Source organism: Python bivittatus, unplaced genomic scaffold, assembly GCF_059951505.1.
Source record: "Python bivittatus isolate LINGU-HERP-01145 unplaced genomic scaffold, Pbiv_v1 ctg000840_np1212, whole genome shotgun sequence".
NCBI lineage: Eukaryota > Metazoa > Chordata > Lepidosauria > Squamata > Pythonidae > Python > Python bivittatus.
Window position 1 is genome coordinate 34,167,854 of NW_028277113.1, and position 14,817 is coordinate 34,182,670.

A 14,817-nucleotide genomic window follows, 5' to 3' on the forward strand; every position below is an offset into this window, starting at 1 on the left:
TTATAACTGAAGCATGCTGGACAATTAAAAAGACCAAAGAATACCTAACATAAGTCAATATGAGCTTCTTTTGATTGTGTTGACCATGCCAAGTTATGGGATATCCTCAGGAAAATGGGAATTCCAGAACATTTAATTATACTCTACAACCCTTTACAAAAGACAAGAAGTCACAGTCTGGAGAGAAAATGACAAAACATACTAGCTCCAGATCAGCAAGGAGTCAGACAAGACTGCATATTCTCTCTTTATTTATTCAATCTATATTCTGAATGTACAGTAGAGTCTCGCTTATCCAACATAAACGGGCCTGCAGAATGTCAGATAAGCGAAAATGTCGGATAACACACAGTAATGATTGAGTGCAGTAAAAGAAAAAAAAAACGATCCGCTGCACCTGTTGCAATCGATTTTTGCATTGCAGCGCCGCACCATCAGGAGCAACAAGAAACAGTACACTCACGATCGCAAACAAGCAGCACACTTTTCTCGTCGCCAATTTATGCGTGTTGTTGTGTTTTTTTTTAGGGGTGTCGGATAAGACGGAATGTCGGATAAGCGAAGGTCAGTTAAACGAGACTCTACTGTATATTGAAGAAGGTTGGATTGGAAGAAGATAAGCATGGTTTTAGAATTGGAGAAAGAAATATCAATGGCCTTTGCTATGCTGATGACACTACTCTGATAGCTATTACTATTTCTAAGTGGTGCCTCCTGGAGGTCAGTGCGACTGAAAACACCACATAGGATAACTATTGTAGCAAAATAGAGAAATATCCTGCCCTCTCCAAGAGGAGGAGCAAAAATTATGCAAAACCCCATACACAGGGACATGGCATAATGTATCATCTGTATCTCTTTGTTCTGAAACCTTAAAAAAAAAAGGTTGACTGTACAGACTATTCCGATAGATATTCTGATGGCTGAAAATGCAAATGATATGCAAATTACAGTAGTGAAAGAAAAAGAACATAGTGAAAATTGTTTTTAAAAAAAGGATTCGGATCCAATATAAAGACCAAATAATGACAACAGGTACTGCAACCAGTCTTAGAACTGACAATGTAGATATTAAACTACTGGGGATAGCTTCTGATTTTAGCATTACAGTGGTACCTCGGTTCACGAACTTAATTCGTTCCGCGACTCTGGTCGCGAACCGAATTGGTCGTGAACCGAATCAATTTTTCCTATAAGGTTCAATGTAAATACGGTTAATCTGTTCTGACCCCTCTGAATTTGGTCGCCAACCGATTTTTGATCGCGTCCCGAATCAAATTTCCCCATAAGGTTCAATGTAATTATGGTTAATCCGTTCTGAACCATGTTTGTTTTTTTTAAAACCGCAAAAATATGACACAAAGTACAGCACGAAGAGAGAGAACGCTAACCTTGCTCGACGTAACTTCTGGCGTGGAGGACAGGAAGGTGGGTGGGGAGGCGGATATTGCTTGGAAGGAGAGTCCCCCTCCCTACAGAAAGCCGCGACCATGTGTCACGGGAGGGAAAATGGCCGCGGATCCTAATAACCCAATCCGACGTTCGCAAACGGAGGCAAAATTTTGCGAACGGAGCTGTTCGTGAACCGAATTGTTCGTGAACAGAAGCGTTCGTGAACTGAGGTACCACTGTAACTACCAGCAGTAAAGGAACAGTCAAGAAATGGGCAATTGTGTGAGCAAAATGGCACCTGCGTGTTTGGGTGTAAGAGAGGCTTGTTCTTTGTAGTTTTCATAGATAGATAGATAAAAAAAATTGGTAGCTTTTCCTGTTTCTTTTGTTGGTTTGGTATATGAACAGGTGTTCATTTACTCACCAGCACCTGCAATATAGTGTGTGTGTGTGTGGGGGGGAGCTTTTAGAAGCCACATGTAGCTATGCAAACCTGTTCTACAGCCTCATGAAGTTGTGAGGCCATTCTACAGCCAGAGGGCCTCGCTGGTTAAAGGAGCAATGGATGATGGTGGCAGGAAGAGAGCCATCTGGGGGTTGAGCGGCAGAGCATGGAGTCCCAACTGGCCTGGAGTTTGTCCTGGGCACTGGAGCCAAAGTGGGGAGGGTCAGCCCTTCAAGGTAGAGCAGACTAGGAAACCAATATCATATAAGTCAGTGCTACTTTTTTTGTAAAACTATAGTAACAGAATCTTGCAAGTCTGAATGTATTTCCCCCTCCATTCCTCCCTTTATCTCCATGTGAACTAGGGAGGGGCTCACCTGAGACATTTCCTCATGATAAAGGTAGCCCTCACTTAATGACCAATGACCGCTTTGCAAAGGGCCAGGCTAGGTGCACCTAATCAGGAGTGGGAGAAAGACAGTGAAGGTCAGCTAGGGGTGGCGAAGCGCAGAGTGGCAGAGGCAGTGGAACACAGGGCAGTGGGGTGGCAGGGGCAAAAGAGTGCAGGGTGGCAGGAGTGGCAGAGTGCAGGTTGGCCAGAAGGGCAGAGATGGGGGGGGAAGATAAGCAGGTGGGGGGAGCTGAAATAAAGGCAAGCATGGCAGGGCAGGAGAAGTGTGAGGTTCTGGCCTAACGATGGTGTGGTCCTGGCCTAACAACTGCAACTGGGACTATCAAAACTGTCATTGCTAAGCAGTCTGGTCACATGATATTTCACCTATTGACCACATCACTTAGCGATAGAAATTCTAGTCCCAATTAGGGTTGTTAAAAGTACTTTCTTGGCCTGAGCTCAGGCTGTTTTTCTCTGACTGTTGACTTAGTAGCAGCTCTTCCTCCTGTCTTTCAAGGCCATTCCCTCTTTCCTCTACAGGCAATGAGCAGTGGGCCAGAGTCGTGGCAGGTACTGTGCCTTGAGCAGTCAGAGCTGTAATGAACTAAGAAGGCCTTGCCCTGGGTTATAAAGCCTCTGCAAAGCTTGGTAAGGGTAGAGGATGCTGAAGGAATGACTGGACTGAGCATGATACCTAGTCAGTGAATGTGACAGAGCTACCAGTGAAGAGGACAGTGGAGCTGTGGAGTGTTTCATTGTAGGGAGTTGGTGAGGCCAGTGCACTGGGACCTGAGGCCAAGGAGGCAAGCCTGTTTCTGAGAAGACTGGTGCCTACACAAGGCCTAGTACCATGGGGGACTCAGCACTATACTTGCCTTTGTTTCCCTGGACCTTTGATTGGACTGGGTAGGTCTGACGTCCCCTGGGGTGCTATTAGCCCAAGACTAGGGAACTCGGGGTAGCCCCTGCACCAGCACAACATGGAGTCGAGGTACTATTTGAAGCAACAGGCTGGGGGGGCCACCTGGTTCAGCTAAAGGCTCTTCTTTCTGCTGGGAGGCCTCCAGCAGCTCCAACATGCTGACCTGGAGACTGAGCTCTGGGACATCACCCTGTCAGGTCCTCACTCTTGGACCTAGGGGCCTGGGCCTGTGTCAGCTGTCCAGTGGTCTAGACTTTTACTTTCCTGCCTAACTGAGGGAGGCGGGGCCCAGGGCAAGGTTAGAGTAGGGCTGTAGTGGTTCTGTAATGGTGTGTGGGAATGACCTTGGGAGACTGGGCAAAGAGACACTGCCAAGGGAATGGTCAGATAAGAGACAGTATAGCCCACAGCTGGATAGTGAGTGGGGCAAGAGGCTCAGAAGAGACTCTCCCTAGTTTCTCAGGCTGTAAAGGAGACAAGGGGTGGGGTGGGCAAGGAGGAATGTACCTTCAGACTTGCAAGATTCTGTCAGTGTAGCTTTACAATAAAGCAGAATTAGCTCCTCTGGTCATTTCCTATCTGGTCTGTCCTGCAAGGCTGACAGGTTCCCTGATAGGACCTGCTGCCTCACAGCTGCAGGTTGCCAGGAGCAGAGTAGCTGGGGGAGGTGGGAATCTTGGGTAAGACCAGGCAGAATGCAGTTGTGGTGGGTTTGGTTTGGATGAGTCTGTTGTTATGTGTGGAGAAGTATGAATGGTTGGGCCTGGAACAGCAGAACTGGAGATGGAGGAGGATGGGGTGAGAAGAAAGGGTAGGTGCCATTATCGAAACTATGATGGTCAGAGGTAGATATGGTGGGAATATGAAGGTGAGCTCCACTTAAGGATGTGAGTTAACAGAACTTGGGGATGCTAGGAGCACTGTTTGACAGCGATCCTGATATCTTGCTCTGAGGATTCAACCTCTGGACCAGTTAACCAGATCCTTGGTGGCCCCATGCTCCAGCTGTTACTGTTAAATGCCAGATCAGTGTGTCATAAGGTTGTTCTCATCCATGACTTAACTGTGGATAAGGGCGTTATCCTGGTATGTATCAGCAGACCTGGGTGGGCCTAGAGGGGGGTGTTCCCCTCTTGGCAGTATGCCCATCCGGGTTTCAACTTCTGCATCAACCAAGACTCTGGAGGCAGGGGGATTGGATGGCTGTAATTTGTGAGTCATTGAGGACTCTTAGAGGCTCTGCTCTGCAGATAACTGGATTTGAGCCCCCTCTGGTTAAAGTAGCATGACTCTGCAGCAGAGTCGCTGAGGTTGATGGTTCTCGGGGATTTTAATCTGCCTCCTGGGGACATTGAGTATGGGGTGGCTCAGGAGTTCATGGCCTCTATGTCAATTATGGACCTGTCCCAAGGCAAAGAGGGCCTGATGCACACTGGAGATCACACATTACCCCTGTTTTTTGTCTTGGGGCAGTTCCAGTGTGATTAAATGTTGGAAGATATTACATCAATCCATTGCTGTGGACAGATCACTTGCCAGTTGCCCTCCAACTCACTGGTACCACCTATCCCCATGGAGAGAATGGGCCTGTTCGATTAACCTACCACATGTCACCGATGGACCTTGTTGGGCTCAGAGGGAATTTGGGTTTTTTTCTGAGGATCTGGAGTGCAGTTTGGCCAAGGTCTTGGTTGCAACCTAAAATAGATGGGTAATTGAGTCCTTGGACCAGATTGTTCCAATGCAGTCTTTCTCTGCGTGCCAACCCTGGTTGCACAATGGTTTTCCAAGGGGCTCCAGGAAATAAAATGGCAGAAGTGACACCTGGAGTCCTGTTGGAGGAAGACAAAAAATGAACATGAGTAAGAGCCCATATTTAGCCTACATTATGGCAATAAGGGCCGTGAAACATCATTATTTCTCTGCCCTTACTACATCTTCTGACAGCTGCCCTGTAGCTCTGTTCAGGGTGACCCATTCCTTGCTGGTGAAGGATAGACCACAGAACCATCTAGCAAGAGTATTCATGCTATCTGGCAAATAAAGTTGCTTGGATTCACTTGGAATTGACTGGGCAGGTCTAGATGATTTGCCTGGGGCACAGTCTTGTGATTTTACCCTGACTGAGTTTGATTCTGTGACTCCCAATGAAGTGGAGAAGGACCTCTGTATCATAAGTGCTAGACCCAGGCCTGTCCTGGGTTAAGGCAGCCCAGGAGGTGACAAGTGGGTGGGTTCATGCAATGGTATTGCCCTCACTGAAGAGGGGGGTAGTCTCCCTGGCCTTGAAGGAGACAGTAGTGTGCCCACTTCTCAAGAGGCCAGTGTTGGACCCCTCCATCCTGGATAGTTATTGTCCAGTCTCCAACCTTCCCTTTATAGGAAAGGTAGTTGGGAAGGTGAGAGCCAGTTTGGTGTAGAGGTTAAGGCATCAGGCTAGAAACTGGGAGACCATGAGTTCTAGTCCCACCTTAGGCACAAAACCAGTTGGGCTAGTCACTCTCTCTCAGCCGTAGGAAGGAGGGAATGGCAAACCACTTCCAAAATCTTGCCAAGAAAACTGCAAGGCAGGCAGTCACCAGGAGACAAGACTGACAAGAAGACATGAATAAAAAAAGGCTGAGAAGGTTGCAGAGCAGCAGTTGCAGAGGGTCTTGGAGGAAACAGATTATCTAGACCCACTCCAATTAGGCACTGTGTTGCAGTGGTTCACCTCCTTTCTCACTGGTAAGTTCCAGATGGTACTGACAGGAAGGGAGAGATCGCACCCACAGCCGCTCACTTGTGAGGGGCCTTAGGGATCAATATTCTCATCCCTCCTGTTTAACACCTACATGAAACCATTGGGTGAGGTCATCCACCAGTTCAGGATTTGGTATCATGAGTATGCTAATAATACCCAGTTGTACATATCAACCCCAGGCTGCAAAGGTGACATTCTCAATGTACTGACCCAGTATCTGGAGGCTTTTCAGGTCTGGATGGGAAGGAACACACATCAGCTCAATCCTGACAAGACTGACTGGCTGTGGCTACTTGGGCTCCCTATGTTAAATACTGTTTCACCTTTGGTCTTGGATTGGGTTGTACTTTCCTATTTGAGACTGGTATGCAACTTGGAATCCTCCTGAATTCATAGCTACTGCTCCCTGAACCAGGAGGCCCTGCTCACTGTCACTCATGCCCTTGTGATCTCCCACCTAGATTGCTGCAATGTGCTCTATATGGGGCTGTCCTTGAAGAGCATTTGGAAGCTTCAATTGGTGTAGGATGTAGAGGCATGGGTAATTAATGGTGCCGGTTATTTTGTGCATGTAACACCAGTACTTGGTGAACTGCATTGGTTGCCAGTGTGCCTCTGGGTGCAATTCAAAGTGCTGGTTGTCACCTTTAAAGCCGTTCATGGCTTGGGGCTGGGCTACTTAAGGTACCATCTCTTCTTGGTTGCTTCTACCTGTCCCATCACGTCCAGCAGGATGGGCATGCCCTGGGTCCTGCTGGCTAAGGAAGGCCAAAATTTGAAATCTCTTAACCATAGGCATTGATGGAAAGATGAGAGAGCGACTTGGATGCTTGCTGGTGAGGTAGGGCTGGCTGGGGGAATGCCAGTGGTTGACATGTGAGCCCTCTTCCTCCCTCGAGAGTGGGGGCCCTTGGGGACATGTCAGAATAGGGAGCGGGGGTGCGGTTTTCCTCATGGTCTGCGGCTCCCTTTGTTCCACTTTCCCCCAGCAAAGTGGCAGGTAGTTCCGTGGGTCAGTTGAGGATGAGGAGAAGACTTCATAGGGGCTATCCTGAGGGTCTTAGGGGACAGTAAATGGTGCAAAGCTATATTATATGTGGAACTGAAGGGAGGGAGGGAGGGAGGGAGGGAGGGAGGGAAGGAGGGATCCCTGACCTCTTTCCTGCCTCTCTCTAGCCCCTGTGCCCAATCGGCTGGTGGCAAGACCCAATGGGTGACCTGTGATTGGCTGCTTTGGGACCAAAGCCAACATTTGAAACCTCTTAATGGCGGGCATTGAGGGAGCACATGGATGCCTGCTGTCAAGGTAGGGCAGGCTGGGGGGCACCAGCGGTTGACAGGTAAGCCCTCTTCCTCCCTCGAGAGAGGGGGCCCTTGGGGACATGCCAGAATGGGGATTGGGGGTGCAGTATTCCTCATGGTCCACAGCTCCCTTTGTTCCACTTCTCCCCAGCAAAGTGTCAGGCAGTCCCATGATTCAGTTGAGGAGCAGCAGGAGGAGGAGGCTTCATGGGGGCTATCCTGGGAGTCATGAGGGGAGAGTAAAGGGTGGAACCCTATATTATATTTGGGAGGAGGGAGGGGAGGGGAAGGGAGGGAAGGGAAAAGATTTCTGATGCTTCTTGGCAGCTTCCTACAAGCAAAGTCAATGAGGAAACCAGCAGCAAGTCACAAGTCACTCCCACTCCCACTGCTTTTTTGCCCTTGGTCATTCTGTTTCTCTGTTTGCATAAAGAAATATCTGTGAAATGGTAACCCAAGAGGTCACAAGTTGTCTAATATGTAACTAAAAGTTCAGTAAGGAATAATCAATGCAATCAGACATATGAGTTCCATAGTTGAACAGCACTTCTTTCAGGAAAATTCTCAAACTGGAATATGGTTTTTTAAGGTTTTCACTCAAAGAGCCTATACACATGCTCAAGGCCATAGCTAACAATGTGGAAAACCAAAACTGAGCAGGTCATGTGGCTCTACCAACAGTCTTTGCTATCCGGTAGATAAAGTTAATACAGTGGTACCTCGGGTTACGAACGCCTCTGTTAACGAACTTTTCGGGTTACGACCGGCTCCGGCCACAAAAATTTACCTCAGTTTGCGAACTCCGCCTCGGGGTACAAACAGGATATGTGACCATTTTCCCTCCCGTGACACGGTCCACGGCCATTTTTCCACCCCTGACACGTGGTCCGCGGCCATTTTTCCGTCCCTGACACATGGTCCGCGGCCATTTTTCTGCCCCTGACACATGGTCGCAGCCATTTTCCACCCCTGACACGTGGTCCGCGGCCATTTTTCCGCCCCTGACACGTGGTCGCAGCCATTTTCTGCCCCTGACACATGGTCTGCGGCCATTTTTCCGCCCCTGACACGTGGTCGCAGCCATTTTCCACCCCTGACACGTGGTCCGCGGCCATTTTTCCGCCCCTGACACATGGTCTGCGGCCATTTTTCTACCCCTGACACGTGGTCCGCAGCCATTTTCCGCCCCTGACATGTGGTCGTAGGGGGGGACTCTCCCTCCAAGCAATAGCCGCCTCCCTGTCCTCCACGCCAGAATGGATAAGGTTAATTACATTGAACCTTATGGGGAAATTTCCTTCGGGTTGCGACCAATTCGGGGTGCGACCAGAGTCACGGAACGAATTAAGTTCGTAAACCGAGGTTCCACTGTAGTTTCAAATAGAAGTCAAGAAAAAAGGAAACATTTCTCAAGACAGTAATGCTGTCATTGTCTCATAAAAAGCCTTTCTAACAGAGCAGCTACCATGGCTATAGACATGAAATGTAAATAATTGTGTATGTAGATATCCATATGTGAGCATCACTGGCACCCAATGAGAACATGATTCCTACCCTTACCTCCTGCCAGCTTCTGAATCTAAAATGGCTCTGGTGAAATGAAGTCAGAAATTATATATTACACCCAAGTTCTCTGACTAAACATAAACTTCTCTGAATAAACATAAAAATCAGACCAAATTCCTTGAGAAAATGAAGATGGTGGGAACATATCTAGTAACAGCTAGTGTCAGCATCCTAAATAATAGCATCTAGGGGCAAGAATTTGCCTAATGACTTGTTCCTTGGCATCCACCAAGCTCCCAACCTTTCCTAATTTTATTTTTGGATTGTATTAATTAAAAGAATGAATTTAACACTACCATGTTACAAAGCAAAGTAACAACTCAACATAATCTGGTCCTTCATATATCCCAGATGTGTTCTTAGAAAACAGTGAGTAGTTGCAATCTAGTGGTGGCCACACCACTATGGCAAGCATTTTCTGACAGTGCCTCTAACAAAACTGCAGAGTCTTGTCCAGGCAGTTGCCAGGAGTCAACACTGACTTGAAGGTACCCATACAAAAACATCCCCAATAATTTAAGTACACAGTAGATTGAGGAATGGTTTGCACTGTAAAATAAAATGCTGCAATTCATTTTGAATGGTCATATGTGTACAGCAGGGATCCACAACTTTATCCAAGCTGAGGGCCACCCATGGCCTCTGAATAAAATGTAGGAATCATGGTCCAAAAATTTAATTTGATTTCCATTAAGTTGTTATGTGAATCATGTAGTTCCCCTATTACTTTGTACCCCTGGGCACTGCAACTGTTTTAAATATATGCCGGTTGCCAAATGCCTGAATTTTGATCATGTGACCACAAGGACACTGTGACAGTCGTAAGTGTGAGGACTGGTTGCAAGTCACTTTTTCAGCACTGTCGTAACTTCAAACAGTCACTAAATGAATGGTCATAAGTTGAGGATAACTTGTATAGATTACAATTTGTTTTATATGGGGCTAGCCTTAGAAAACCTCGAAAACCACTCAGAAACTTCAGTTAGTGTAATATACAACAGCTTGAATGCTTACTGGGCAATGTTGTGGGTACTACACTGGTTCTTGATATGTTTCTGAGTATAAGTGAAGTCGCTAGCTATCACTTATAAAGCCTTATATGGTTATCTTTGAAACTATCCCATAAAGATTCCACCTACCCTATCGGACAGAGAATGCTTGCTGAGCATCCCCAAATACTGATAGGTATTAGAGGAGGGGGGCCAAAACTGAGCATTCTCTACAGATCTATGGATCCACTCTACTGGAATAGTTTGCCCCCCAAGCAAAGGAGATTCCCACTGTCATGGCCTTCCGGAAGCACATAAAAACTTGCCTGTCCCAATAGACTTTTTGGGTTTAATTTGGGTTCTCAATGCCAAATATTATATTAGTCATACTTCTTTTCTGTAATTTTGTATTCTATTCTGATACTGTATGTTGCTATTATTATTGCTCTAACACAAGCTATTACTGTGGTATACTGTTTAGAGTAGCTTTGACAAAAACCATTTATTAATTTATAAAAACAAATAAATGTTTCCATATTTTAATGTCCACAATTCTAGATTATTCTCTAAGAAAATTTAAATCTTGTTTGTCTCTAATTTTAAATTTCTATAAGCCCATTTGGTAATCCTAAATCTTAATATAATACAAGCCTACAATTTTACTTTATTTGCTCAATTCTTGTCAATATTGCTTAATTCAGGACTGACACTTTGAGAAAGTTCAATAAAACTTGAGCAATCCCTGCTTCTTTCAGATACTATTTAAAAAAAAATTAATATGACATTGTTAATAATTATAGAGATGTTCCATTTCAGTACATACAAAGTTCTCATACTTGGAAGTTTTCATTATATCTAACCCACATTGATCATCTACAAGGGTTTGTTCCAGATGTCTCTGCAGACTCAGGTACAGTGAATTACAACAGGTAAAAGCACTTTCTGAGTACTTATTAGCAGAGCACTTTCCTCAGGAGATTCTTCTGTTTCCTTGGACATACTTTGTACAGGTAGTCCTTGGGTTATGGCCACTGATTTGGTGTAGTGGTTAAGGCATCAGGCTAAAAAGTAGGAGACCATGAGTTCTAGTTCCACCTTAGGCACAAAGTCAGCTGGATGACTCGGGCCAGTCATTGTCTCTCAGCACTAGGAAGAAGGCAGTAGCAAGCTACTTCCGAAACCTTGCCAAGAAAACTGCAGGGACTTATCCAGGCAGTCTCCAGGAGTCAAGACTGACTTGAAGGCATGCCCCCCAAAAAAATTTCTGCCAAAAGATAAGTTACAAAATATGACTGAATAGGTACCCAAACTTTTGCACCAATCATACTCACTGTTCTCTTATTCTGCATCTGTAAACAACTGCACACAAACAGGAACTATGCATCCCAATTTGCAGAAAGATTTCATGTTTACCTCTGTACAATGGAGAGATTGTGTCTGCTTCTGTACATTTAGGAATTTACCGAAGCGTACAATTTTACCATGGGTGAGTAAACTTTTGAATACATCTGTGATTTATACCATGACGGCTGGGCTGGGCTGTAATAGAGCAGGGTTTTTAATGACATTTGCATATCATTTTTTGTATTATTTTTATCATTAAGAAAGAGTACATTAGAAGGAACTGATTCTATTATCACGTGATGGAAAAGTAGAACTTCTCAATATAGCAGTCAATGCATTGTTGAAGGCTTTCACGGCCGGCATACAATGACTGGTGTGGGTCTTCCGGGCTGTGTGGCCGTGTTCTGGAAGTTTTGTTTCCTAACGTTTCGCCAGCACCTGTGACCGGCATTTTCAGAGTGCAGGGGCACAGACAGGAGCAGTTCTCTCTGTGCCCAGGGTGATGTGACCCTTTTGTCTGTGCTGGCGAAACGTTAGGAAACAAAACTTCCAGACCACGGCCACACAGCCCGGAAGACCCACACCAGTCATAGCAGTCAATGATTAAAAAAACCAATGTAAGCAGGCTAATAACACACAGGAAGCATATTTCCAAACTATTTAGTAAACTGTTTCTTAATCAACTCACTACTGGGATACAGAAAAAAATACACAGCAACTTCCATCTGCATCACCATCCACATCGATAGCTCAGGCCCTCTAAATATATAAAGTTCTCCCAAGTGACATCTTCCGCTTTAGCCTGTCAAGAAACCCATTTACACCTCCCATTTTCCCTTCCTTTTGGAGCTGTGACCTGGTAAGCTTACTAATTCTGCAATTGGCAGAAGTTACGCAAATATAGAGTAGAAACGATCTTCCATCAACTAAATCTGAGACTCCCTTTGGACTGATGACCTGTCAAGGAGGCTATTCTCGCCCTACTTCAAGCAGCGGCTGGCGCAAACATACTGTAAGACGGGAAAGCAGCAACTTGAAGCGTGCGCAACCACAGCTTCTCACTTCTTTTCATCAGTATGGCAGATGGGCTCGGGAAGACGGCGGTGGCTGCTCCCTGCTAAGAGCCAGAGAGCTTCCGCCTCCGTCCACACTTTCTCCCGGCTACCGATGGCTTGCTCTCGGCTAGTCGTGCTAATTCGCGCCGTTCCGACGTTCAAAAGAACCTCTCGCTTGCCCCTTTGCACTTGCCGCCAAAAGCTCCAATTCTCGTCCCGGAGCGCTTACGTGACCGGCAGGTGGGCGCGAGAAAGGAGGCGCGAGGGTGCGGGCGGGGGATAATGGGGAGCGCGCCGGCCGGCGAGACCTGAGCCGCTGATCCGTTAACGATGACGCATTTTAATTCTCTTCCCCCATTCCCTCCGGTTACCTGGCGGACGGCGTCAAGGAAGCCCCCACAGTTTTCCCTATGCCATCGAAGGACTTTTTTGGCATCGTTTGACTGGTCCCGACGCCGGTCGCACATGAAGACACTTAGGACTCATCTGCCGGGGTTCTCTTCCGCCGCTGCCATATTGAGCCAGAGAACTAAACGTCTACGCTCCCCCGCTCGGCGCTGTTCGCCTGACGGAACGCAGCAGATTGTTTCGCCTTCGCAGAGCAAAGTGGCGAAGGCACTGAGGAGAAAGAGGCGTAGCCTGCATAATATCGGAAGCGGGGGAGGGAAGGAGGAGCGAACGGGAAACGAAAGTGAAGCAAAAATCAAAAGAGGCAGGGGCGACGCAGCAGACCAAGAAACGAAAGTGATCGCGGGAGCTTCCATCCTTGTGCAGACCAAGAAACGAAAGTGATCGCGGGAGTCCCAACCCTTTCGCAGGGACAAGCCAAGAGATTTAAACCGATCGCGGGAGTTTTGATTCGTTTGCGGGAAAACAGTAGCCCGAGGCGAGGGACGTCACTTCCGTTTCGGAGTGAAACTTGGAGAAAGAGCGGAAGAAGCTCGGGAAGTGGTTTATACTTCCCTTATGAACAAAGAATTGGAAATGAAAGCGATGGCCCTCTGGCTGCTCTGTGATGCACAAGACAGGTGAGGGAAGAACTTGCGCAACCTGACGCCAAGAAGAACTACAGAATTATCTTTCTCCAGATGCCTTACGTCGTTCAGTTTGGGGGATAATTTTAATTTTAGTTTTTTTCAAGAGGAAAAGTAAAAATTAAAATATAAATATTAAGGCAACACCAAAAAAAAAAATCTAGATAACATAATAAACCAGTGTCTGTCTATAAGTTTAATGTATTGTATAAGGTAGATTTTTATTTTTTAGTTTTTTTCTCCTCTTTCTGCTTTCAACTATTTTTTTAAAGTTTAAGGATTGTTTCATTTAATTTTGTTATTTTAGTGTGTCTTGGTACTTTGTTTATATTTTGTATTCTTCTGAAAGATTGTTTATTCCATTATTAATAAAATATAACATTAATGACATTTTAATGTATTTAATGTATGTAATGAATCCAATAGCACTAATAGATACTGTAGTACTAGGGAAAGCATATACTGTAGTACTAGGGAAAGCATATACACATCCGATTTAAACAAAGATTAAGGAGTAATGACTGCTAAGTGAATGTGAAACGGGCATTGTTCCATACTACATCATATGGGGATAGAAAAGACTCATACTGTGTGGCAAATTCATCCAAATTATTGATCAACTCACTTATTTTATCAGTTATTGAAGACCAGCAATATTTAATAGGTTTATAGAATGTAAGAATGTAAGAGTTGGAAGCTACATTGGGCATTATCTAGTCCAACCCCCTGCGCAATGCAGCACTCCACAACTACAGCATCCCTGACAGATGGCTATCCAGGCTCTGTTTAAATACCTCCCCTGCAGGTGAGTCTACCACTTTCAACGCACTCTGCCCATTTTTGAGTAGCTCTCATTGCTAGACATTTTTTCCTGATGTCCAGCTGAAATCTCTGTCCTTGATTCTTTCACGTCCTGTCTTGTGAAACTATTCTGCCCCATCGTCTGCATGACAAAAGTTTAGATGCGTTATAAGAACAACTATATTTCCTTGCAATTTTCTCTAGGCTGAATATACAGAACACTTTCAGTATCTCCTCATAAGTTCTCCTTTTAGGCTCCTTATCATCTCAGTTGCTCCTTTAGACTCCTTTGGACCACTCCTATACTCAATTTTGTCTGTGTATCATGAGTGTGTCAGTGCACTGCATATATATCTTAGTTGGTAGGAAGTGGGCAATGGTAGGATGTTGGCTTGTGAGACAGTGTCTAGATTAGAGATACTGTATTTGTAAGTATAGAATAGCATGAGCATGCTTGGGATAAACTAAGCTTTGATTGTGTTGCTTGCATACTGTTTAAAAATATCCCAAAACAGATTGATGCTGACTTTATCATTATTAGGGAATGGTACATATTGGTATGTGGATATTTTGACTGATTAAGTGCAATCAAGTTAGTGTTGACTCCTACTTAAGTATGTAGATAATGCCATGTTGTTGGTTGAGAACCCTAGTTATTTGCAGCAAATGTTAGATTTACGATTGTATGATGCAGTGAAGAGGCTGAATTTGAAAATTAATTTATGAAAGATCAAAGTAGTTGTGTCTGATAAGGAAATGAAGTGAACAATTGGTAAACAAATGGCAAAAAACTAGAGCAACTAACAAATGGGTGTATCTTTGTACAAAGT

At 45.4% G+C, this 14,817-nt stretch overlaps 2 protein-coding genes across 5 annotated transcripts in view; one reads left to right on the forward strand and one right to left on the reverse strand.

The window, feature by feature from the left end:
* Positions 1–12,789, reverse strand: part of SMCHD1 (structural maintenance of chromosomes flexible hinge domain containing 1) — a 116,778-nt gene extending 103,989 nt beyond the window's left edge. For 2 of the 4 annotated variants that reach the window (XR_015793929.1, XR_015793930.1), the window contains exon 1: positions 12,524–12,788. The gene's annotated coding sequence lies outside the window, so the exon portion shown is untranslated. Of the gene's footprint in view, positions 1–12,523 lie in introns of all 4 variants that reach the window. The other 2 variants (XR_015793931.1, XM_088130648.1) reach the window with 2 other exon arrangements.
* Positions 12,790–13,007: 218 nt separating this feature from the next.
* The window catches only part of METTL4 (methyltransferase 4, N6-adenosine), a 58,244-nt gene continuing 56,434 nt past the window's right edge, over positions 13,008–14,817 (forward strand). The window contains exon 1 of the mRNA XM_025169653.2: positions 13,008–13,180. The gene's annotated coding sequence lies outside the window, so the exon portion shown is untranslated. The remainder of the gene's footprint in view (positions 13,181–14,817) is intronic.